Source organism: Camelus bactrianus, chromosome 10 (assembly GCF_048773025.1).
Source record: "Camelus bactrianus isolate YW-2024 breed Bactrian camel chromosome 10, ASM4877302v1, whole genome shotgun sequence".
In the NCBI taxonomy this organism is placed as follows: domain Eukaryota; kingdom Metazoa; phylum Chordata; class Mammalia; order Artiodactyla; family Camelidae; genus Camelus; species Camelus bactrianus.
In genome coordinates, this window is record NC_133548.1 from 41,823,132 (window position 1) to 41,848,269 (window position 25,138).

At 34.1% G+C, this 25,138-nt stretch overlaps 1 protein-coding gene and 1 pseudogene across 4 annotated transcripts in view; both read left to right on the forward strand.

The window, feature by feature from the left end:
- The window catches only part of SBF2 (SET binding factor 2), a 382,671-nt gene that overhangs the window by 87,900 nt on the left and 269,633 nt on the right, over window positions 1–25,138 (forward strand). The gene's annotated exons all lie outside the window — the stretch shown is intronic.
- Window positions 1,821–24,878, forward strand: LOC141578859 (large ribosomal subunit protein eL6 pseudogene; annotated as a pseudogene).

The following is a 25,138-nucleotide window of genomic DNA, read 5'->3' on the forward strand; positions in this document are numbered from 1 at the left end:
ACAATTACTGAGTTATAACAGTTAGTGAAAGTATAGATGCCTAGCACTTGTTTTTCATGTAATCAACATTGTAGCTCACTGCACATGATTTATCTGTTCATTACAATTAAAAAGTAAGTCTGGTTATTTAGAGTTTATATCAAAGCTGACTATATAGAGAAAGAACATTCAATTCTTGGGAAAGCTTTAAAAAAATAAAATAGTCAGAATTTTGTAATTTTGATTAAATCAGAAGCTGGGTAACATCCATTCTTTTAACTTAAATCAGTTTCTGGATTTATTTCTAAGTGTTATAATAGGCTACATTGTATATACATGGGTAAATTAGAAATAGATCAGCTGTCACAGGGACTGAAACCAACCCTTAAATTATTTTAACTCCTGATTAAATTAAGGTTATCTACTATTCTTAGTCTTTAGGCTAGCTGCCTGCTAAAAGAACACATAAATTCACTTTGGAGGAAGTTAACATCATTCACAGTCTCAAATTATTTACACCTTAAAGAAAAATACAGTGTTCAGCATTCAATCAAAAGTAATCAATTCAAGGACAATGTGACAAAAAACTAAGAGAAATAGTAGTAGAAACAGACTCACAAGGTATTCAGATAATGGCACTATCAGACAAGACTGTGCTTTAATATATTTAGGGAAAATAAAAAATTTAATATTTTGGCACAGTATTAGAAACTAATAAAAGAACCAAATGAAATTCAAGAACTGAAAAAATACAATAACTAAGTAACTCAGAAGATTGACTTAACAACATTTTAGGCATTGCTGAAGAGAGAATTAGTAAACTGGAAGATGACAAGAAAATAAACTATTTCATGGTAAGGGGGGAAAAAGATAAAATACAGAAATGAGTAGATTAAAAAGAACAGTATGTAAATATCCTAAGGAGTCTCCAAACACTCTTAGAACTAATGTAAATGAGTTCAGGGAAGTTGCAGAATATAAGATCAGTATATAGAATTTAATTGGTTTTGAATACTAGCAATAAACTACTGGAATTCAAATTCTTATGGAAATGTGAAAGACCTAGAACGGGAAGATAACTTTGACAAGTAAGAACAAAGTTGGAGACTTATACTCATTGACTTGAAGGCATATTGTTAAGCTACAGTGATCAAAATAGTTTAATATTGGAGTCAAGATAGATAATGAAACAATACTAATTCTCCAATAGAACAGAAGAAATAATTCAAACATAGACCTCACCCTGTGTGTGTGCTGTATGTGTGTGTGAGTGTGTGTAAAACTGATTTTTTGACAAAGGTATAAAGATAGTTCTGGAAAAAGGATAGCTTTTTCAACAAATGATGCCAGCACATTAGGTAGCCATATTAACAGATGAAGATTCATATCTCAAGAACTCCAAATAGATCATGGGTCTAAATTTAAAATCTAAATCTATAAAACTTTTTTTCTGATCAGTCTGTCAATTTTATTGATTCTTTCAGTGAACCAGCTTTTGGTTTCATTGATTTTCTCCACTGCTTTTCTGTTGTCAGTTTCATTGATTTCCATTCTCATCTTTATTGTTTTTCTTCTTCTGCTTACTTTGGTTTAATTTGCTCTTCTTTTTTGATTTCTTATGGTGGAAATTGAAGTCATTGATTTGAGATCTTTATTCTTTTCTAATAAAAGGCATTTAGTGCTATAAATTAATCCCCAGGTATTGCTTTAACTGCATTTCACAGACTTTAATAAATTTTGTTTTCATTTGAATCCAGTTCAAACTACCTTCAGATTTACTTTTAAATTTTTATCTGATGCATGGGTTATCTAGAATTGTGCTTCTTAATATTTTGGGATTTTGTAGACAGTGTTTCTTTTATTTAAAGTTTTTGAGTTTAATTTCAGTATAGTCAGAGAACACAGTTTTGTGTGATTTAAATCATTTTTAATTTATCAAATGCCTTTTACATGGCCCAGAATATGGTCTGTCTTGGCCTCTACTGCTTATGTTTAATGCTGTTATCGTATTTGTTCTTGGTAATTATAACAGTTTCCCATCCAGTCTTTGTTACTTTACCACTGCTTACATTTCAGTATTGCCTGAGTTATTCTTCCTGAATACCCGCCTGATTTGGTCACTCTTGCCTTTTCCCGAAAGCTCTGGTGATATCCCACTATTTGCAGAATGAAATTCATTCTCTCTATCATGGGAGACAGTCTTTTTTTATTTGGGTACAAGTTATCTTTCTAAGAAAGCCTCATCTGGTACTATCATCCTCTTCTGTCTCTTTCCACATATTTTGTATTCCAACCATGTTAAGCTGGTTTTCTTTTCCAAAAATGCATTATAGCATGAATTTTCTATATGCCTTTGATCAGACTATTCTTTTCTCTTCCTTCTTGCTTTTCATTTAGCACTTATGCTAATCCTGCTGTACCTGTGGAACTTTCTTTGCTTTCCTCTGCTAGTATCTACCATGTTCTTGGTTCATACTTATTATCTGTCTTATGGTGTACTTTGACTTTGATGCCATATTTGTGTATTACTCAGTTATACTTCAGATCTCAATAGTGAGGAAATTAAGACAATACTTAGGGGTTTTAAAAAAATTAATACATTTAATATAATATCCTTAATTCAGCACATGGATCAAAGGATTCAAGAATGGTGAAAAATTTTAAGTTGTTTTGGAATAAATTGAACCCTAGATTCTAGGTTTTCTGCACCTTTTATAAGTCATCAGCATTAAAGATAGTGTTTACAAATGAAACAAAGTTCCCAGCCAGTTTTTACTAATTCTTAAACAAAATCAAGGAGTGAGTTTGATAGTGCTACAAGAAATAATAAACTGCAAGAAGAAACTGAAAATAGTTTATCAACTGATGTCTATAAAATTACATGTTCTCATATTTTAGTGAAGGTGATATGTAATAATTGATGTTGGTGATTAGTTGGAAAATGAAATTATGGATGATATAAATATCTTACGTATAGTGACAGAAATAGAGGATCTAAGTATGAAGAAGAGGAGGAATTGAAATTACCTCCAAAACTAGCATTTACTTCTGTGATAGCCAGAGCTGTCCAATCCTTATTTTATATTATATTCAAAATTCAGTTTATATTATGATGAGACAACAGAAAGAACATCTTGCAAATAATATTTCTTTTATGTAATAAAATGATGTACATTTATTTTTTAAGTTAAAAAGTCAGAAATTTATCATTTTTTAATAATTCTTTACTTTAACTCACTTGTTTGATTAACTAATTACCTGTTGTATACTTTGTGATCTATAAAGAATTGTTTGAATGGGAATTTTTCTTATAGCCAAGAAAGTAAGCTGTGTGCAATACAATGTTTGGATAGCACTTTACTGTTTTCAAAGCTCTGTTAGGTGTGCTGTTTCTTGGAAGGAAAGGTATATCAGTGAAAGGTGTCAATGGATGTATAGAATCTCATGGTCCTTCTGCCTAATCAGTGGAAGAAAGATGCAGCGAGAGGGCTAGCTGAGCAAAGAAATGCTAAGGGATTTTCTGGCTAGCATTACAGAAGCGCTTTAGAAGTGGATTATTTGGCTATATTATGGACGTGTTCAGAGATGTTAAGTATTGTGTGTGTATACATAGCTGAAAAAGATGTTTTCAAATATTGAATCCTTGAAGGTTAGAGATCATGTATATCAGAACATTAGATTTGATGATAACACATAAATGTGTTCTCCTGTAAGGAAGATGCATGTCAACCTTTAGCATAGAAAGTTGGGAGGAACCTTTTAGTTGTCTAGGAGTGCTGACTAGTGTTTCTTTAATGATTTCACCCCAATTCCAGAAGGTTTTAGTCATGTGTGATTGTGAATTTAATACATTAGGTAATTGCTCCAGTTCTGCCTTTATCCTTATTTGGTTATTTATCCTCTCATTTCATGTCTGTTCTTGTTTTTATTTAGCATGACCTTTACATATAGATGAGTGAGTGGGGTGGAAAACCCACCATACCAACAACTAAATGCCTTCATCTCATACCTGCCATTTTCTGAATGTTTTTCTTTGAAGTGTTTGTTAAATCTGAGCTATTTTATCCAGGTGCAAAATGTGGGACATTTGTTTTAAAGCAGAATTAAAAGAAACAATTAGTTATTTTCAAAATGAAGCATTTCCAGCCCAGCTGCTTAAAAAATAGCTTTTGTTGTCAGGATAGTTTTATTCAATAAAACATTTAATTATTTAAACAAAACAGATTAATGTAGTTAAAACACATTTTTAAAAACAGATTTTAAGTCATGCCAGTCAATTTAAAGTAAATTTAAATGTTAAATTATTAAATTTCCATTTAAATACCCCCTCTTCCATCAGTAACACCTCTCTCCAGAAATAGCTAATCTTAATCTGTTTATCTTAGATAATCTTCTCTGTTGATATTTGTTCAGTGAATGAGAACAGTGTTCTGCCCCTGCACTGCCAAATTCCTGATCCACAGACTCCATGAGCAAAATAAAATGGTGCTTAATTTAAGCTACTACATTTTGGGTTGGTTTATTATACAGCAAGAGTAACTGGAAGATAAGTGCTAAAGAGAAAAGGCATTTGTACTGCTTTAGCAAAGTCCTGAGATAAGATGTTAAGTTCTTTGAAGCTTAGTATTTATTTTGGGTTTGAAGGGATGTTAGGTCATACTAGAAGAGAAGGCACAGGTAGTTGGGGCCAATTGTTTATGGCTCTTAACACTTCATTAATAGGTTTAAACTTTTTTCTGTGTGCAGTGGGATCATAAAGATTTTTTGAGTATAGAAGTTTATATAGAAAATGACTATGGAAATTTTTCTTTCTCTTACATCATCCCAACTTCCTGGAATGTGTCTCAAGTTCATTTATGGTTATATGTGTTTACTCAGCAAACATTTGTCATACATGTATTTTCTACCAGTAGCATAGTTCTTGTAAAATATGAAAGCTTATGCTTTTGATTTGTTCTCTTTTTGTTTTCATGAAATTGTACACAATCAAAACAAGGGTCTAATGAGAAAGCTACCCAAAATGTTGTATTTATATCTCTAAATAGGGCACTAAAAATTACCATGGCTTTGCACATAAATTAAGTAATCATATTGAACATGCAGAGCATAAATATGGTAGAAAAGACGTGAAGGTTAAATCAAGATCAGAAAATTTTACTTGGTGGGAATACACATTTCTGTGGATTTGTGAAAACTCGTTTATTGTTATCTATGAAAAAGCCTGATGGGAATTTGATGGATATTACTTTGAATCTGTAGATCAATTTAGGGAGGGTTGATAACAATACTGAGCTGCCAAATTATGAACCCTTACCAGGGGGTGAAGGGAATGGGAAGGGATAAACTGGGAGTTTGAAAGTTATATGCTAGCTACTATATATAAAATAGATAAACAACAAGTTTATACTGTATAGCACAGGGAACTATTTTCAATATCTTGTAGTAACCTACAATGAAAAAGAACATGAAAATAAATATATGTATGTATATGTATGACTGAAATATTGTGCTGTACACCAGAAATTGACACAATGTTGTAAACTGACTAGACTTCAGTAAAAAATAATGTGAAAAAAAAATTATGAACCTAGATTTCTCCCCATTTATTTAGGTCTTCTGGATTTGTAGTTCTCTTGCAACCTTACTAAAAATCACTTATTAGTTCTATGAGTTTATGTTCATTTTATTTGAGTGCTTTTATTTTTGATTAGTCATATTTTTTAAATGTTCATATATGTATTTATATATATCACGTGTGACTGAATCACTTTGCTCTGCATCTGAAACTAACACAACATTGTAAATCAGCTATACTTCAATTAAAAAAATAAATATAGGAGACAGACAATAAGAACAAATTTTGTTGAGTAAAAGAATTAACCCTAAACATTAAAAAATATATATTCTTGGACTTTCACATCATGATAGTACACTTGTGACTGCTATCTTAGTCAGTATTACCTTTTAAAACATTTTTCATCAAAATATTGTTTTGTACAGAACTATGAAAATGTATTTTGTTACTAAGTCTTTGTTTTTCCTTATATTTATTACTTACCATTTTTCTACCAGAATTGGGTTCCAAAAGCATTTGTCAGTTTTTCCTTAAAAAGCAGTGCTATTTTAATATCTAAAATACTTGCTATCTGAAAGTATTTTTTTAAGAAAGCAATAAAGGTATATATTAATACAGAAAAAAATGTAATTTAAAAAATAACCTGTTTGTAGAATTATACAAGTATGGCTTTGTTGATTGTGATAGTGCTTTTGTAGAGTCCTTCAGAACAGGAGTAATAACTAGTGTTATTTGCTTTTATTGCATATTGTTTCACATGGGATTCTGTTACAGGGGGCTAGCATATTTCTTGCTGCCATACCTTTCTTTGATCTCTCTTTAGAGGCAAACATTCATGTAATTGACTAAAGGCTGCAGTACCTAATTAATGGGAGGGATAAGAATGGGAGCCCAATATATCAATATTTTATAGAGTAACCAAGGATTGAGTGGAATTAGTAACAATTTAAGAAGAGGAATACTCATATTCACAAGACTATAGGCTTTGTAGCAGACTGAGTATTTCGTATCTGGATACATATTTGATGTCTACTTAATAGTACTTTTCCCTTATGAGTTCAACCTGAGTTTTGCACAATAATTCCCTACAAGTATTTGTTAATTATATATCCTGTCACTGCATTGCCAAATGGTACCTTTCTTTAGACCATTATTCTCTTTGGGGATATCTCAACCTGTAAATAGTTTTAAACAGTTAATATAAATTCTGAATACAAATACTTCCTCAGACTTCTGACTAGTGAAATAGTTTTGTTGGTTGCTTAAAATCAGTCTACAAGTTTAATGTGATTGGTAGTGGAAGCTCTCAGTAGACAATCGCTTTATGGCATATGATCTTTCATTTATGACATTCACATATCAGGAGTCACTTTTGCATTGAATGGTGACTTCATGCCTATTATACCAGAAACTTTTTTTTTTGAGAAATAGCATAATATGACCTTTAGAATTTGGGTAGGTAGAAAAATGTTTTGATCCAGTATAAACTAGTCTTAAAAAGCAGTGTTGTTATTCTTAGAAATTATGGCTTTGTTTGATGTGAGAAGTTTTCTACAATAATCCTAATTTTTAAAATAGGTGTGAGAGTCACAGCTTGTACTACTTTCACATTGCAGGAGGACTTGATAACATAGTCCCCTTAAATATTGAAAAATATAAAGCTAAACTATATTCCCAAGTCTAGCAGATGGGGATATTACTTTACATCTAAATGATAGATGCATTGTAAGAAATTAGAAGCCTTCGTGCAATATTTCAGGTTGTAGGATATCCTTATCGCCAACTTTTTTGCTAAGAGAAATGTTCAAGTGTTCAGAAATGGTGCAGTTCAAGCCTGTGACACAGATTACTTCTCTGCTAATGACGATTACTTCAGTATGTGCTTCTTTCTCAGAATTTCAGTATTAGCAATGAGAGAAGTCTAGGTTGAAATCTTGGAGGAATGGTGTTGCTTAAGGTGCAGAGTTAACAAGGCTTAAGAACTTAAAGAGGATGGATAACTTTTAGTTCTGTTTTTACTGACCTGAAAGTTACATCAAATGCTGCAAGAAGTCAGATTTGAGCACCTTTTGTCTTAGGAATTGTATGGCATTTAAATGTCACATGAAATTATGTCAAGGCAGCACACTTCCTCAGCATTCCATCCTCTCTGTCCCCTCTTTTCCTCCCCCTCTCTCTTCTCACAGCCTTACCTCAAAATTTATTAAACAGTTGATTGTCATCGAGACAAATATTAACACCTTTATTTAAATTAAAAAATAAATTCAGGCCTTTTCTGATAGAAAGTAAATCCAATTTAACTTATTTGACAAGTGTTAGTGTTATCAAATGAAATTGATAACAGCACCCATTTTTCATAAATTGAACTAGTAGCTTGAAGATTTTGATTAAAATATATTGAAAGGCTGAGAAAATTTTAAAAATATATATAATTACAAATATCATTTTCACTTATGCTTCCAGAAGAGTGGAATAGAAGTACTTTTCCTTATTCCCCTCATTAACTACAGCTAAAGTCCCTGGACATCCTTTATTTTTTTTAAATAAGAAAATTCTTAAAGGCAGACTAATAAAGGGATTCTTAAAGATAGAGGGACATGACCATAAATGATAAATGCTGAAGAAGTTGTGGAGAAAAGTGAATCCTCCTGCACTTTGGTGGGAATGTAGTTTGCTGCCGTCATTATGGAAAACAGTATTCCTTAAAAAACTGAAAATAAACTTACCCTATTATCCAGCAATACCACTCCTGGACATCTATCTGGAGTAAGCTAATTCAAAAAGATACATGTACCCCAATATTCATAGCAGCACTATTTACAATAGTCAAGACATGGAAGCAACCTAAATGTCCATTGATAGATGACTGGATAAAGAAGTTGTGGTATATTTATACAATGGAATACCACTTAGCCATTAAAAATGCCATTTGCAGCGCTATGGATGGACTTGGAGATTGTCATGCTAAGTGAAGTAAGCCAGAAAGAGAAAGAAAAACACTGTATGATATCACTCATATGTGGAATCTAAAAAAATGACACAAATGAACTTATTTACAAAACAGAAACAGACTCACATAGGAAAAAAAAAACTTATGGTTACAGGGGGAAAGGGGGTGGGGAGAGATAAATTGGGAGTCCGGGACTTGCAGATACTAAATACTGTATATAAAATAGATAAATAACAAGGTCCTAATGTATAGCAGAGGGAACTATATTCAATAAATACCTTGTAATGGCCTATAATGAAACAATATGAAAAAGAATATATAGATGGATATATATATATATGTATAACTGAATCACTATGCTCTACACAAGAAATTAACGTTGTAAATCGACTATATTTCAATAATAATTAAAAAAAAAGGATAAAGGGACTTCAGGAGTAACATGGTAGTAAGATCTTTGGTTCTTTGTTGATTTGAATATCCAAGATTGGGTGTTGCAGAAGTCAGCAATCCAGCAGTGCCAGTTGGTACAGATGAGGGGAAAAAATGCAAGAAAAGCATGCTCTCACTAGGAAAGGGAAAGGGAAAGGGAAAGAGAAAGGGAAAGGGGAGCCTACCAAGACAAGAAACTTTTAGATAATAACCACTCTACTTTGCCCAGACACCACAGAAGAATAACTGTAGTTGCACCTGTACCCTACTGTGGTGGTGCCAGAGATGGCTGAATAGAAAGTCACCAGTTTCACTGAAGTCATGCGTGGTGATGAATCAATCCCCTTCCACCCCTTGCTGTCATTCAAAGCCATATGGAGAACCTGGTTTTCTACCCTCACCTGACTTTAAGGAGGCACCTTTCTTCTAAACAGGAGTGGTGTCAGAGGAGGCCTATTGGTGTCAGTGGTTTCAGGGCTTTTACCACCACCCACCACTAATGAGACCACCACTCATGGTGTCAGTGAAGGCAACACAGGGAGCAGTAATGAGGCCGACCTGCCCCTCCAATCAGAGCAGTATCAGTAGAGGCCTAGTGGGAAGCCTGCACTTCTGCCTCTGCTCATCAGTAGCAAGGATCCCCTCTCTTGAGAGCGTCCATGGAGACTGAGTAGGGAAATTGGACTTTCACCCTCATCGGGTGATATATTTGGCAGTACTTTTCTTCCCCTGCCAGAGCAGTATCAGAGGAGTCATGCTAAAATAGAAGATTTGACTAAGATCTCAAGTTTTATACATAATATTTTAAATTAGTAGGCTTCAATTGAATATTAATCATAATACCAAGAACCAGGAAAATCTTAACTTGAATCCAAAAAGGTAGTTAACAGATGCCAACATCAAAATGACACAGATGTTAAAATTATCTGACAAAATTATTTTAAAGCAGCTGTCATAAAAATACTTTAATGAACACTTACAAACACTTGAAACAAATGAAAAATAGATCGTCTCAGTAAGGAAACAGAAGATATGAAGGAAAACTAAATGGGAATTTTAGAACCAAAAATTACAATAACTGAAAAAAAAGAAACCTCAATGATGGACTCAGCAGCAGCGTAGAAGGGACAGAGAAAAGAATCCATGAACATGATGATAGAAAAATAGAAATTAGCTAGTCTCAACAACTGAAAGGGAACAGACCAAAACAAACAAACGAATAGAGCTTCAGATACCTGTAGAAATATGTAAAAGATTTAGCATTCAGATCATCACAGTGCTGAAAGAAGAGAAAGTGGACTATAGAGGTATTCAAAAATAATAGTGAAAAAATCCCAAATGTGGAGAAAGTTTATACAAACTTACAGATTCAAGAAGCTGAGTGAATTCTAGAAAGGCTAAAGCCAAAGGTATCTGCCAAGGCACAATTTCTTAAAGCTAAAGAGTCTTGAAAGCAGCAAGAGAGAAATGACACCTAATCTATAGGAGAATATTTTTTTGAGCGATAGCAGATTTCTCATCAGAAGCTATGGAGGCCATAGAAAGTGACATAACATTTTTCAAGTGAATCAAGTAAAGAACTGTCAACTCAGAATTCTATGTCTGTCAGGAATGAAGGAGAAATTAAGATATTCTCAGATAGAAGAATACTAAGATTTGTGTGGTATCATACAAAAATATATTTAGTATTTTTTCCCAATTCCGGCGTGAAACTCTTAAAAGCCTTGAATTTTCCTGAGTGATAGGGAATGTCTTTGATTATTCATAATGAATCCCTTTCTATCACACCTGAGTTTATGCTACTCAGATAATGCAAGGTGAGGGCTCTAGACAGCTTCAGGATGGGGATGGTCACCAGAGAGATGAAGTGATTATAAGTTGGCACTTTCAGCCCCACACATTGACCTCCAAAATGGTGACAAGGAGCTAGCAGTTGAGCTCTATAAAATCTCTTGAACAATGAGATTCAGAGAGCTTACAGGTTGGGGAACACATTAGCTTGCTGGGAGGGTGGCACACCTGCAGAGGGCATGGAAGTTCCATGACTCTCCCCCTTGCATATCTTACTCTATTTTTCTCTTCCATTTGGCAGTTTCTGAGTTGTGTCTTTTACAATAACCAGTAAATACAAGGACAGTATTTTCTTGAGTTACATGAGCCAATCTAGCAAATTATTGTACTTGTTGCAGGGGGAGGTCTTAGGAACCCCTGAATTTGTAGTCAGGTCCTTCAAAAGTGTGAGTAGGCTGGAGACTCAAGACCTGTGACTGGCATTTGACGTGAGGGGCAGTCTTAACCTGTGGCATCTGCACTAACGCCAATTCGTTAATGTCAGAATTGAATTGTTGAACACTTGGTCCTGGTTTTGGAGAATTAATTGTTGGTGTTAGGAAACACATCTGAATTTGTCATTAGCAGATCTACCCTATATGAATGACTAAAAGAAGTTCTCTAAACAGAAAGGAACTGTTAAAAGAGGGAAAACAGGAATATTAGGGAGGAAGAAAGAACAACAGAAAGTAAAAGCAGGTAAATACAGTAAAGTTCCCTTTTGATTGTTTGACAATTGAAGCAAAACTTGTAACACACTTTCTGATGTGGTTCTCAACGTATAGAGGAAATATTTAAAATATAAGTATATTACAAGTGGAGGAAGCTAAAGGAACATAAAGGGAGGCAAAGTTCCTACGTTTCACTCAAATTGGATGAATGTTGACACTAGTTGACCGTGATGTTAGGTACATATGATGTAATACTTAGAGCAACCAGTACAAAGCCTATTTAGAAAATATACTCAAAAGCACTATAAATAAATAAAAAAAATGGAAGTCTAAAAAATATTTGAGTAACCTACAGAAAGGCAGGAAAAGAGCAAATAAGGAAATGTAAAACAGAGAGGACAAACAGAAAATAAAAAATAAAATGGCAGATGTAAGCCATGTTATGTAAATAATGGCATTAAATGTAAATGGTGTAGGTACACCAATTAAAAGAGATACTGGCAGAGTGTGTAAAAAATCAACTATTTTATGGTATCTATAAGAACTTATTTCAAATATAATAATATAGGTAGTTTGAAAAAAGTAGTTGAAAGAAAAGCTATACCATGCAAACATTAATCAAAATAAAGTAGAAATGAGTATATTAATGTCAGATAAAGTAAACTTCAGAGCAACAAACAAACAAACAAACAAACAAAAAACACCCAGAATAGAGAGGGACATTACAGAATAGTAATAGCATTGATCCATCAAGAAGTCTTAGCAATTTTAAATGTGTATGCATCCCAGCAGAGTTGCAAAAATGTGAAGCAAAACTGATAGAACTGAAAAGAGAAATAAACAAATTTGCAATTTTAATTAATAGACTTCAACAGCCTTCTCTCAACAGTTGACAGAACAACTAGACAGAAAATCAGCAAGGATGTACTGTCAACCGACAGAATCTAGTCAACATTAATAGAACATTTATGTTCTGTAAATCTATAATTTTACAACCTGAAAAAATTTTAAAGAATTGAAATCATAAAGAGTTTGTTCTTGTACCACAATGGAATTAAACTGCAAGTCAAACCACATATCTGACACAATGTCTTACAGTAAGTGAATGGTTATACAGACTGCTACATATACACCATGGCATACTCAGCAATGAAAAGTAATAAACTTTTGGTACACTGAACAATGTGGATGGATCTTAAAGGCATTATGCTGTGGGAAAAAAGTCAATCTCACAAAAACTCATAGTATATGATTTCATTTATATAGCATTCTCAAAATAACAAAATTACGGAGGTCAAATTAGGAACAAATTACTGATTGCCAGGGGATTGAGATGGAGGAGGGAGTTGGGTAGAACTATAAAGATGTAGCGTGAGCAACATTTTTATAGTAATGAAATAATTTTATTTCTTGTTTTAGATGGTGATTACACAAACATATACAAGTGATAAAATGACACAGAGCTATACACATTGTACCAATGTCAGTTTTCTGGTTTTGATATTGTACTGTAGTAACCATTGGGAGAAAATGAGTGAAGAGTACAAGAAGCCTCTTCTGTACGCTTTTCAAATTGCTTAGATTCTATAATTATTTCAAAATAAAGTCAAATGCTGTTTTACTAGAGGTATATTGAAATTTAAGAACATCTTAAAAATTTCCCATCTTCTTTTAGTGATTTGGTTAAAGAAACTTTCTCTAGGTGAAAGAATAACCTGTAATTAATATTCATAAGATAATTTTTTGAAAGCCGTTTTGTATAGTTCCCAGAAAATCGGAAACTAAGTCATGCTTATATCTGGCTACAGGTCGTTTTGGAAGTTAGATGACTTCCAATTAATTGCTTTCAATAAAAGCCAAGGAGGCCCTGATCATTTCACAACGTACATAAATATTGAATCACTATGCTGTACAACTGAAACTAATGTAATATCATATATCAATTATATCTCATTAAAAAAAGCAGTGGTGACAAACTCTTAATAATTGTTAAGTCTGGGTGGGAGGAATATGTGTTTTCATCAGATTCTTTTTTAATATTTGAAAATTATCATGATAAACTTTTTATGCTTAAGTAAAAAATATTGAAATGACAGTCTAGGTTTAGAAGGCTCACGTACTAGCCTACACCTAAACAAGAGTGAAAGTAGAGATCTGTTAGTTTGTTAGCTAGTTAGTTATTATAACAGCTCTGTTAAAGAGTTCAGTGGTTTGAACCAAGCAATGGAAGTGGATGTGGAGAGAAGTGGTTGGATGTGCAATATGTTTAACAGATCAAACCTGTGGTTGTTGAAGGTTCTTAGGTGAGTAAAGATAATGTGAGCATCAAGGAAAATAACAATAGACTAAATTTTTTAAAAATTACAGAAGGATCATAATTTAATTTGTTAGTTTCCTTGGTGCTCAAGCACAGTGCTTGGCTATGTGTTTAATAAATAGCTATTGATTGCTTTGAGGAGAGGAGAGAAATTGCATGCAGGTAACAACGTAACCATTTTTCTTAAGGCTTCTTAGTACCAAGAAAATTATAGCAAAGGAGCAAGAAATAGTATTCTGTGACATACAGGACTCTGAGCCTGGGGTCAATGTTTGGATATTATCTGTGTTGGTCAGTGTAGAGAAATTCCATTTTGAGAGCTGAATTACACTAGATAAGAAAACAAGTAGAAAAATAAACATTTATTCATATCAAAATGATTAGAAAATATAGTTCAGAAGAAAACAGCTATTCCCCTTACCTGTTTTAAAGTTATGAAAGGTTTTCGACTCTGTAAGTTCAATACCTTATATTTATTTATATTTTTTCACTACTTTTTATTTTGTTAAGCATTTTTTCCCATAAATTGAGTTTCTAAATTAATAAAACTGACAAAATACTATTTTATTATTATTATTTCTCACTTCAGTCAAAATAGTTTTTCTTAGGACTTTGAAATTTCATGCTATACTTTCATCTAATTCCACTGTCATCAAAGTCTTTAACCAGTGTGTGATGTACCACTACAGATTCTTTAACAGGCATATGTTCTTAGTATTAGAACCTATTGTAACATAGGTGAGAACTGAGATAGATGGATACTTTCTGAGGATCCTTGCAAAAATAAAACATTTGCTCTTAGTTTTCAGGAAGGCAGAATCAAGTTTTTTGAAGGGAAGTGGGTTTATTGTTAATGATATAAGCATCAGTAAACTCTTTGAACTTTATAAAAGATTAGCCATTTCATTAATTTATCCAGCAGTTATTTGAATGCCAAATTTGTGCAAAGATATAAAGAAGGAACCACAATGCGATGACTTAGAGGAGCAGAGACACAATGTAGTCAAGACCCCCACTCCTAGGTAGGTAACTTACAAATGGGAGGATAATCAGAATTGCAGAGGTTCTCCCCAAGGAGCGAAGGGTCCAATCCCCACCTTGGACCCCATCCTGGGGCTCCTCCATTGGAAAGAGGAGCCCTTAGAATACTGGGCTTTGAAGGCCAGTAGGGCTTCCATTGGAAAGTCTTGGAGGGCTGTCAGAAACAGACTTCACTCTTAAATGGCATGTACAAAATCTCACATGCATTAAGAGCCAGCACAGAGGCAGTAATTTGAAATAAGTCTGGGTCAGGTCTACTTGCTAATCTTGGAGAGCCTCCCAGAGCAGCAGGAGGCAACTGGCACTCTCCCTGGGGACATAGATGCCAGCAGCAGTCGTTTTTGAGAGCTTAATCTACCATGAGGGCACTGGTGCTAGCAACACCATTTTGGGGTCTTCCCCCTAGCCTGTTACTGCCTGGAGCTTACCTGCCCTCTAGCCAGTCAATACCAGTTCTGGGACACCCAAGCCAAGCAGCAAACCATACGGGAACCCAGATACACCCACCAGCTTTCCCAGGACCTGGCTCTACCCACCAGTGGGCTGATATCAGCCTTGGAATCCCGCAGGCACTGGCCCCACTCAACAACAGGTCAGCACCATTCTTGAGACCCCTAGCACCAACAACCAGCTGACCTGCCTGGGATCTGGCACTGCCTACCAGCAGTTAGGAACCAGCCGTGAGCCTTACAGCCAGCCATGCTAGTACCCAGCAGCAGCCAGGAGCCTTCACATGAGGCAGCATCAGCAGCCATTTGGGCCAGGAACCAGACCCACCTACCAGCACACCCACAGTTGTTGGCCCTGCCACAGCAGAAAAGTTCATACAGCCCAAATATGGGGCACCCCTAGATCATATACCTCTAGTGACCAGAGAGAAGTGTGCAACTGAGCTCCGTAGGATGTATCCTACATAAGGCCACTTCTTGAAGATCAGTAAATGTAACTAACCTACCTAATATGTATAAATAAACACAGAGAATTAGGCAAAATCAGGTGTCAGAGAATTACGTTACAAGGAAAGGAACATGATAAAATCCCAGAAGAAAAACTAAACAAAGTGGAAATAGATAATCTAGCCAATAAAGAGTTCTAGGTAATAACCATAAAGATGCACAATGAACTTGGGAGAATGGATGAGCACAGTGAGAAGTTTAACAGAGAGTTAAGAAACATAAAGATGAATCCGAGCTGAAGAAAACAGTAACTGTAATTGAAAATATACTGGAGGGAATCGACAGTGGATTAGATGATACAGAGGAGTGGATCAGTGAACTGGAAGACAGAGTAGTAGAATTCACCCAAGCAGAACTGAAAAAAGAAAAAAAAGAGTTTTAAAAATGAGGATAGTTTAAGAAACCTCTGGGACAACATCAAGTATAATAACATTTATACTATAAGGGTTCCAGAAGGAGAAGAGAGAGAAAGGGCAGAGAACTTATTTGAAGCCATAATAGCTGAAAATTTCCCTAACCTGGCAAAGGAAACAGACATCCACATCCAGAAAGCACAGAGAATCTTAAACAAGATCAACCCAGAGATCCATACCAAGAAACATTGTAATTAAAATGACAGAAATTAAAGAGAGAATATTAAAAGAGACAAGGGAGACACAATTAGTTATAAATAAGGGAAACTTCCACAAGACTGTCAACTGACTTTTCAGGAGAAACTTCACAAGCCAGAAAGGATCAGAACCATATATTTAAAGTGATGAAAGGGGAAAACCTACAACCAAGAATACTCTGCCCGGCAAGACTTTCATTCAGATTTGATGGAGAAATCAAAAGTTTTACAGAGAAGCAAAAGCTAAAAGCACCATAACACAGCTTTCCAAGAAATGTTAAAGGGACTTCTGTAAGCAAAAAAGAAAAGAAGAGACCACAACTAGAAATATGAAAATAACAAAAGGAAAACAATCTTAGTAAAGACAAATACCAGTGCAGGTAATAGATCAACCACTTAGAAAGCTGGTAGGAAGTTTAAAAGACAAAAGTAGTAAAATCGTCTATATCCTCAATAAGTAGTTAAGGGATACACAAGAGAAAAAGACATAAAATGTGATGTTGAAAACTTTAAATGTGGAGGAGATAGTAAAATGCAGAATTATTAGTGTATGTTTGAACTTAAGAGAACATCAATTTAATATAATTTCTCTCTTTCTGTCTTTCTGTTTTTCTCTCTGTCTCTCTCTCTCTCTTACACACACACACACACACACACACACACACACACACACACACACACGGGTGAGGGGGAGACTGCTCTATTCTCTTGGTAATTACAAATAAAAAATTTAAAATAGACACATAAAAAAGAAAAAGGAATCCAAACATAACACTAAAAATAGTCATCAAATCACAAGGGACGAGAGCAAAAGAAGAAGAAAGGAATAAAAAAATCCAAAAATGTCCCAATACGATTAATAAAATGGCAATGAGTACATAGCTCTCAATAATTACTTTAAATATAAATTGATTAAATGCTCCGGTGAAAAAATATAGAGTGGCTGAATGGATTAAAAAAAAAAAGACCAAGATAATATGCTACCTGTAAGAGACTCATTTCAGGTCTAAAGACATACACAGACTGAAGGTGAGGGGATGAAAAAAGATATTCATGCAAATGGAAATAAAAAAGTGGATGTAGCAATACTTGTATCAGACACAATAGACTTTAAAATAGAGACTAACAAGAGATGAAGAGCATTTCATAATGATAAAGGGTTCAGTCCAACAAAGATACAATACTTGTAAATGTATATGCACCTAACATAGGAACACCTAAATACATAAAGCAAATACTAACAGACGTAAAGGGAGAAATTGACAGTAACAGAGTAATAGTAGGAGACTTTAACCTCCGTTAATGGACAGATCATGCACACAGAAAATCAATAAGGAAACACTGGCCTTAAATGACACAGTAGATGATATGGATTTAATTGATATATAGAGAGAACATTCCATCTGAAATCAGAAAAGTATACATTATTTTCAATGCACATGGACCATTCTCCAGGATAGGTCATACTCTAGGTCACAAAACAAGTCTCAGTAAATTTAAGATCAGTGTTATATCAAGCATCTTTTCCAACCACATAAATGTGAGACTGGAAATCAACTATAAAGAAAAAAAAACTGCAAAGTACACAAACACATGGAGGCTAGACAATATACTGCTAAATAACCAAGGGGTCACTGAAGAAATTAAAAAGGAAATTAAGAAAAAATAACCTGGAGGCAAATGAAAATGGAAACACAACCATCTATCAGAAACAGCAAAAGCAGTTCTGACAGGGAAGTTTACAGTGATAAGAGCCTACCTTAGGAAATAAGAAAAATCTCAAACAATTTAACTTTACACCTGAAGGAACAAAAAAGGAAGAACAAACAAAATCCAGTTAGTAGAAGGAAAGAATAAAGATCAGCAGAAATAGAGATTAAAAAACAATAGAAATGATCAGTGAAACATAGAGCTTGTTCTTTGAAAAGAAACACAAAATTGATAAAACTCTATAGCCAGATTTACCAAGAAAAAAACAGAGGGCCCAAATAAAATCAGTAATGAAATAGGAGAAGTTACAACCAACACCACAGAAATACAAAGGATCATTAGAGAACAATTATATGACAATAAAATGGACAACTAGAAGAAATGGGTAAATTCCTAGAAACATACAATCTCTCAAAACTGAATCAGGAAGAAATAAAAAATTATGAACAGACTGATTTCTAGTAATGAAAATAAATCAATAATCAACAACTCTCAAAAAACAGAACTCCAGGACTAGACAGCTTCATGGTGAATTCTACCAAACATTTAAAGAAGAATTAATGCTTATTCTTCTCAAATGATTCCACAAAAATGGAAGAGGAAGGAAAGCTTTTGGACTTATTCTGTGAGGCCAGTATCACCCTGATACCAAAACCAGACAGAGACACCACACACAAAAAATTACAGGCCAGTATCCCTGATGAACAGGAATGCAGACATCCTCAAGAAAATACTAGCAAACTGAATTCATCAATACATGAAAAGGGTCATGCACCATGATCAAGTGAGGTTTATCCCAGGAATGCAAAGATGGTTCCACATCTGCATATCATACAGTTTGATATACCACATTAGCATATTGGAGAATAAAAATCAAATGATTATCTCAATTGATGCAAAGAAGTCTTTTGACAGAATTCAACATCAATTTATTGATAACGACTTTGAACAAAGTAGGTACGGAGGGAATATACTTCAGCATATTAAAGACCACATATTGGAAAACTACAGGCAACACCATACTCAACAGTGAAAAACTGAAAGCATTTTCTCTAAGATCAATAACAAGACAAGGTTGCCCACTCTCGCCACTTTCATGCAACATAGCATTGGAAGTCCTAGCCACAGCATTCAGACAAGAAAATGAAAATAAAAGGCATCCAAATTGGAAAGGAAGAAGTAAAACTGTCACTGTTTGCATATGATATGTGACTAGATGTTGAAAATCCTAAAGATGCCACTAAAGAGCTATTAGAAGTAATAAATGAATTTGGTAAAGTTGCAAGGTACAAAATTAATACAAGGAAATTTGTTGTGTTTTTATACACTATACACTAATGCTGTTAACTGAGATATTAGAAAGTGAAATTAAAACAATTCCGTTTATAATCACATCAAAAATAATAAAGTAATTAGGTATAAATCTAACTAAGGAGGTAAAAGATCCATACTTGGCAAACTGTAAGACATTGATGAAAGAAATTAAAGATGATACAAAGAAATAGAAAGATTTATCATGCTCATGGATTGGAAGAATTAATATTGTTAAAATGACCATACTGCCAAAGGCAGTCTGCAGATTCAGTACAGTTTCTATCAAAATACAAATTGGATTTTTCACAAAACTAGAACAAATAATTCCAAAATTTGTGTGGAAATATAAAAGATCCTGAATAGCCAAAACAATCTTAAGAAGAACAGAGCTGGAGGTATCATGTTCCGTGATTTCAAACTATACTACAAAGCTACAGTAATCAAAACAATGTAGTACTTGCACAAAACCAGACACATAGATCAATGGAACAGAAAGGAGAGCCCAGAAATCAACCCACATTTATATGGTCAATTAATCTACAATAAAGGAGTCAGGGCTATATACAATGGTGAAAAGACAACCTCTTTAATAAATGGTGTTGGGAAAACTGGACAGCTACATGCAAAAGAATCAAACTAGAGTACTTTCCCACATTGTATTAAAAAATAAACTCAAAATGGATTAAAGATTTGAATGTAAGACCTGAAACCGTAAAACTTACAGAAGAAAGCATATGCTATATGCTCTTTGACGTTGGTCTTAGAAATATGTTTTTTGGATCTGTCTCCTCAGGTAAGGGAAACAAAAGCAAAAATAAACAAATGGAACAATATGAAACTAAAAGCTTCTGCACAGCAAAGGAAACTATCAACAAAATGGAAAGGCTGCCTGCTGAGTGGGAAAAGACATTTCCACATGATATATCTGAAAAGGGGTTAGTATCCAAAATATACAAAGGGCTCATACCACTCAACATGAAAAATCATTCTTAGTAAAAAATGGGCAGAAAACCTGAATAGACATTTTCCTCCAAATTCCAATGCTGAACAGACACATGAAAAGATGCTTAACATCACTAATCATCAGGGTAATATAATTCAAAACCATAGTGAGATATCATCTCACACCTTTTAGGATGGCTGTTATCAAAAAGACAATAAGTAGTAAGTGTTGGTGAGGACAGGGACAAAAGTGAACTCTTGTGCACTGTTGGTGGGAATGTAAATTGGTTCAGTCACTATGGAAAACAGTATGAAGATTCCTCAAAAAATAAAAACTAGGACTATCATATGATCCTGCAATCCCACTGATGGGTGTTTTTCCAAAGGAAACAAAAATACTAATTCAAAACAGTGTATGTACCCCTGTGTTCATTGCAGCATTATTTGCAATAGCTAAGATATGGAAGCAACCTAAGTCTTCATAGATAGGTGAATGGATAAAGAAGATGTGATGTATGTGAAGAAATATTACTTATCCACAAGAAAAGTGAAATCTTGCCATTTGTGACAACATGGATAGACCTAGAAGGTATTACAGTAAGTGAAATAAATCAGATAGAGAAAGATAAATATTGTATGATTTCGCTTTTATGTGGAATATAAAAATCAAAACAAATGAACAAACAGAACAGAACATAAATAGCATCATAGATACAGAGAACAAACATGTAGTTGCCAGTGGGGAGGGTGGTGGAGAGGTGTGTGAAATAGGTGAGGGAGATTAAGAGGTATGTACTTCTAGTTACAAAATAAATGAGTCATATGAGTGAAATGTACAGCATGGAGATTATAGTAAATAATTACATAATATCTTTGTAAGATGACACATGGTAACTATACTGATCATGGTGATCTTTTTTTAATGTATAGGAATAGCGAATCACTATGTTGTGCACCAGGAAGTAACAGTATTGTAGGTCAGTTATACTTTATAAAGCAAACAAACTCATAGAAAGAGAGATCAGATTTGTGGTTAGCGGAGGTGGCGGTTCAGGGAGGGGTAACTGGATGAAAGTGGTCAAAAGGTATAGACTTCCAGTTATAAGTACAAGTGATATAATGTGTAAGATGAATAATAAACACTGTTGTATGTTATATATGTACATTGTTAAGAGAGTAAATCCTATGAGTTCTTGCCACAGGAAAAAAGTAGCAAAAACTTTTTTCCCCTTTTTTCTTTTATTTTGTATCTTTATGAGATGATGGATGGTCACTAAACTTTTTGTGGTAATTGTTCCAAGGTATATGTAAGTCGGACCATTATACTGTACACCTTAAACTTATATTATGTGTCAGTTATATCTCAATAAACTGGAAAATAAGAAGAATGTATTTAATACCACTGAATTACTTTTAAATTGGCTAAGATCCTAAATTTTATGCTTTTTAATTTACCACTATAAAAATTGTAAAGAATACATAGCATAAAACTTACTGTCCTAACCATTTTAAAATGTACTGTTCAGTGGCATTAAGTATAATCACATTGTGGTTAAAAAATCACCGCTATCCATTTCCTGAATTTTTTTTTAATCTCAAAATGAAACTGTGTACTCATTACTAACAGGTCTCTGTTCCCCTTTCCTGTCCTTCTCTGGTAACCTGTTTTCTCCTTTCTGTCTCTGTGAATTTGCCTATTTTAGGCATCTCATATGTATGGAATCATATAATATTTGTTATTTTGTGTCTTGCTTATTTTATTTAATATAATTATTTTAAGGTTTATCTAGAGTATAGCAAGTATCAGAATTTAATTCCTTTTTAAAGATAAATACTACCCCATTTTATTTGTATATTACATTTTGCTTATCCATTCATCCATCAGTGGATGTTTGGGTTATTTTTACTTTTTGGCTATTGTGAATAATGCTGCAATGAGTATCTGTGTGCAAATATCTTTTTTAAGTTCTTGCTGTCAGTTTTTTGGGGAAATATATTCAGAGATGGGATTGCTGGATCATATGAAAATTTTATGCTTAATTTTTTGAGGAGGTCTATTTACTGAATATTTTATTTGAACCTTTTCAGTATTGTGTACATCTATTCTTACTTTTTCATCCTGCATGTTTTATGTATTCTAGCTAAATCAGATTACATCCCCCATTTTTTTCCAGTCCTTTGCTTTAGTCATGTACATTGTTCTGTTTGCCTTCACATCACTTTTTGATCTATCAATACCCTGTCCATCTTGTCAAGATCCTAATATGCTTCTTTGATAAATACTGGAGTTAAGAAGTGATAGTTAATTAGAAAACCAAAAATATAATTGAAAATAAAACTCAAAACAAAAGATATGCAAAATAGGCCAAATCCCCCAAAAATCTAAGAAAGAAAATAATAATATATTGTCTCTGGACTGAGAAAACCAAAAATCTGCAGATTTAGAGGACATTAACAATAAAGAGTAAAATATTCTGTGCAGTTTAAACATACATAGTTTTAAATTCTAAATGAGGCAAAATTTTTTAAACAAAATATATACTATCAGAACAAAACTCAAGAAGAAGAAGAAAACCTGAACAGATTGATAACAGTGGATGTAGTGAAAAACACTGGTACTATCTAAGTCATTCAAGTCATCAGCGTTGATGTTGTCAGTCATGTTGATGGACTGTACCACTTGATAATGATGCAACAAGAAAGACCTTTACTTCTGTGACATTCTTCCTCAAACTCATAATGGCTGTATAGGCATGAGGACACCTTAGACAAACCCAAACTGCAGGACACTACCAAATTTCTGACCAGTGCTTTTAAAAACTGTCATGATATAGGGGAAAAAAAAGAAAGAAAAGCAAAGATTGCTTATCTATATGGATCATAGGAGACTAAGGGGTCATGACAGTAAGTACATTTGGTATCCTGAAACAGAAAAGGGACCATAGTGGGGAAAGTGGGAATCTGCATAGAGTCTGTAGCTTAGTTAATCATATTTCACTGATGATAATTTCTTAGTTCGGACAAATGTACCATGACTATATAAGATGTTAACATTAGAGGAAACTGGTAAAGAATAGACAAGAATTCTATTGTATTTACAACTTTTCTGTAAGTCTAAAATTATTCTAAGATGAAACCTGTTTTCAACATTTTGAAATTGAGTTATAGTCATTTTACAATGTTGTGTCAAATTCCAGTGTAGAGCACAATTTTTCAGTTATACATGAACATACATATATTCATTGTCGCATTTTTTTCGCTGTGAGCTACCACAAGATCTTGTATATATTTCCCTGTGCTATACTAAGATGAAAACTTCTAATAAAAGTTTTTATAAAGTTTTAAGAAAAGAGTTGTTAGAGATTTGTCATAGGAAAGGGCAGCATGCCCATTTATTGACCTACTACTCTTTCTAGTGTAGCTCGTTAACAGGCAACTGATAATTCTTAAATTGTTAGGACAGTTCCAGAACGTTGAAAATACAGAAAGCATTGCACTGAATTATATGAAAGCAGCATCACTGTAAGCAGCAATACAGAAAACCTAATGAAGATAGCAGAAAAAGAACAAGTAGAGGTGCAAAAAGGCTAAACAAAGTATTGGATAATTGTGGAGTTTTATAAAACTACTCAGATAGCAGGGATAATCTTTAGTTTTTCCTAATGATATTGAGAGGAAGGCTTTCCCATCTTGCAAAATGGCAGGTGAAAGAAAAAACTGAGAATCCAGACACTAAGGAGAAAAAAATCTGAAGGCAAGAAGGTTGATGCTGCTGGCTGCAAGGTTAAAAAGGGTAAGAAGGTTAAGAAGGGGATGCCCCACTGCAGTTGAAACCCTGTCCTAGTCAGAGGAATTGGCCGATATTCTTGATCGGCTGTGTATTCCAGAAAGGCCTTGTACGGGAGGAAGTATTCAGCAGCTAAATCCAAGATTGAAAAGAAAAAAAAGGTGAGGATTCTTGCTACTGTCATAAAACCAGTTGGTGGTGACAAGAATGGTGGCACCTGTGTGGTTAAACTTAGCAAAATCTAGATCTCCTACTGAAGATGTACCTCGAAAGCCGTTGAGCCATGGCAAGAAACCGTCCAGTAAGCATGTGAGGAAACTGTGTGCCAGCATCACTCCCAGGACCATTCTCATCATCCTCACTGGTTGCCACAGAGGCAAGAGGGTCATTTTCCTGAAGCAGCTGAGGAGTGGTTTGCTTCTTGTGACTGGACCTCTGTCCCTCAGTTGAATTCCTCTCTGTAGAACACACTAGAAATTTGTTATTGCCACCTCAACCAAAATTGACATTAGTGGTATGAAAAATCCCAGAACATCTCACTGATGCTTACTTCAAAAAGAAGCTGCGTAAGCCCAGACACTAGGAAGGTGAGATCTTTAACACAGAGAAAGAGAAATACAAGATTACAGAGCAGCATGAGGTTGATCAGAAAGCTGTGGACTCAAATTCTGTGAAGGATCAAAGCTGTTCCTCAGCTCCAGGGCTACTTCTGCTCTGTGTTTGTTCTCACAGATGGAGTTTATCCTCACAAATTGGTGTTCTAAACTTACTATAGAGAACCTAATTAAAGAACTGATTCATTTAAAAAACAAAAAAAGAGGAAGAAAGCAGAACAAGTATTAGTAGTATGTTATACTGAAAGTATCTGTCATAAATAAACCATTAAGAGAGGAAGAATGAATATTTTTATTCAAACTGTGTTTGTTAGCTGGGCCTCATGTCTCAATGCTTACTCCCATTTCTCTTCCATTTCTTTTCCTCAGTACTCTTCCTTTCTGCCTTTCTCTTTCAAAGCAGAGCATTC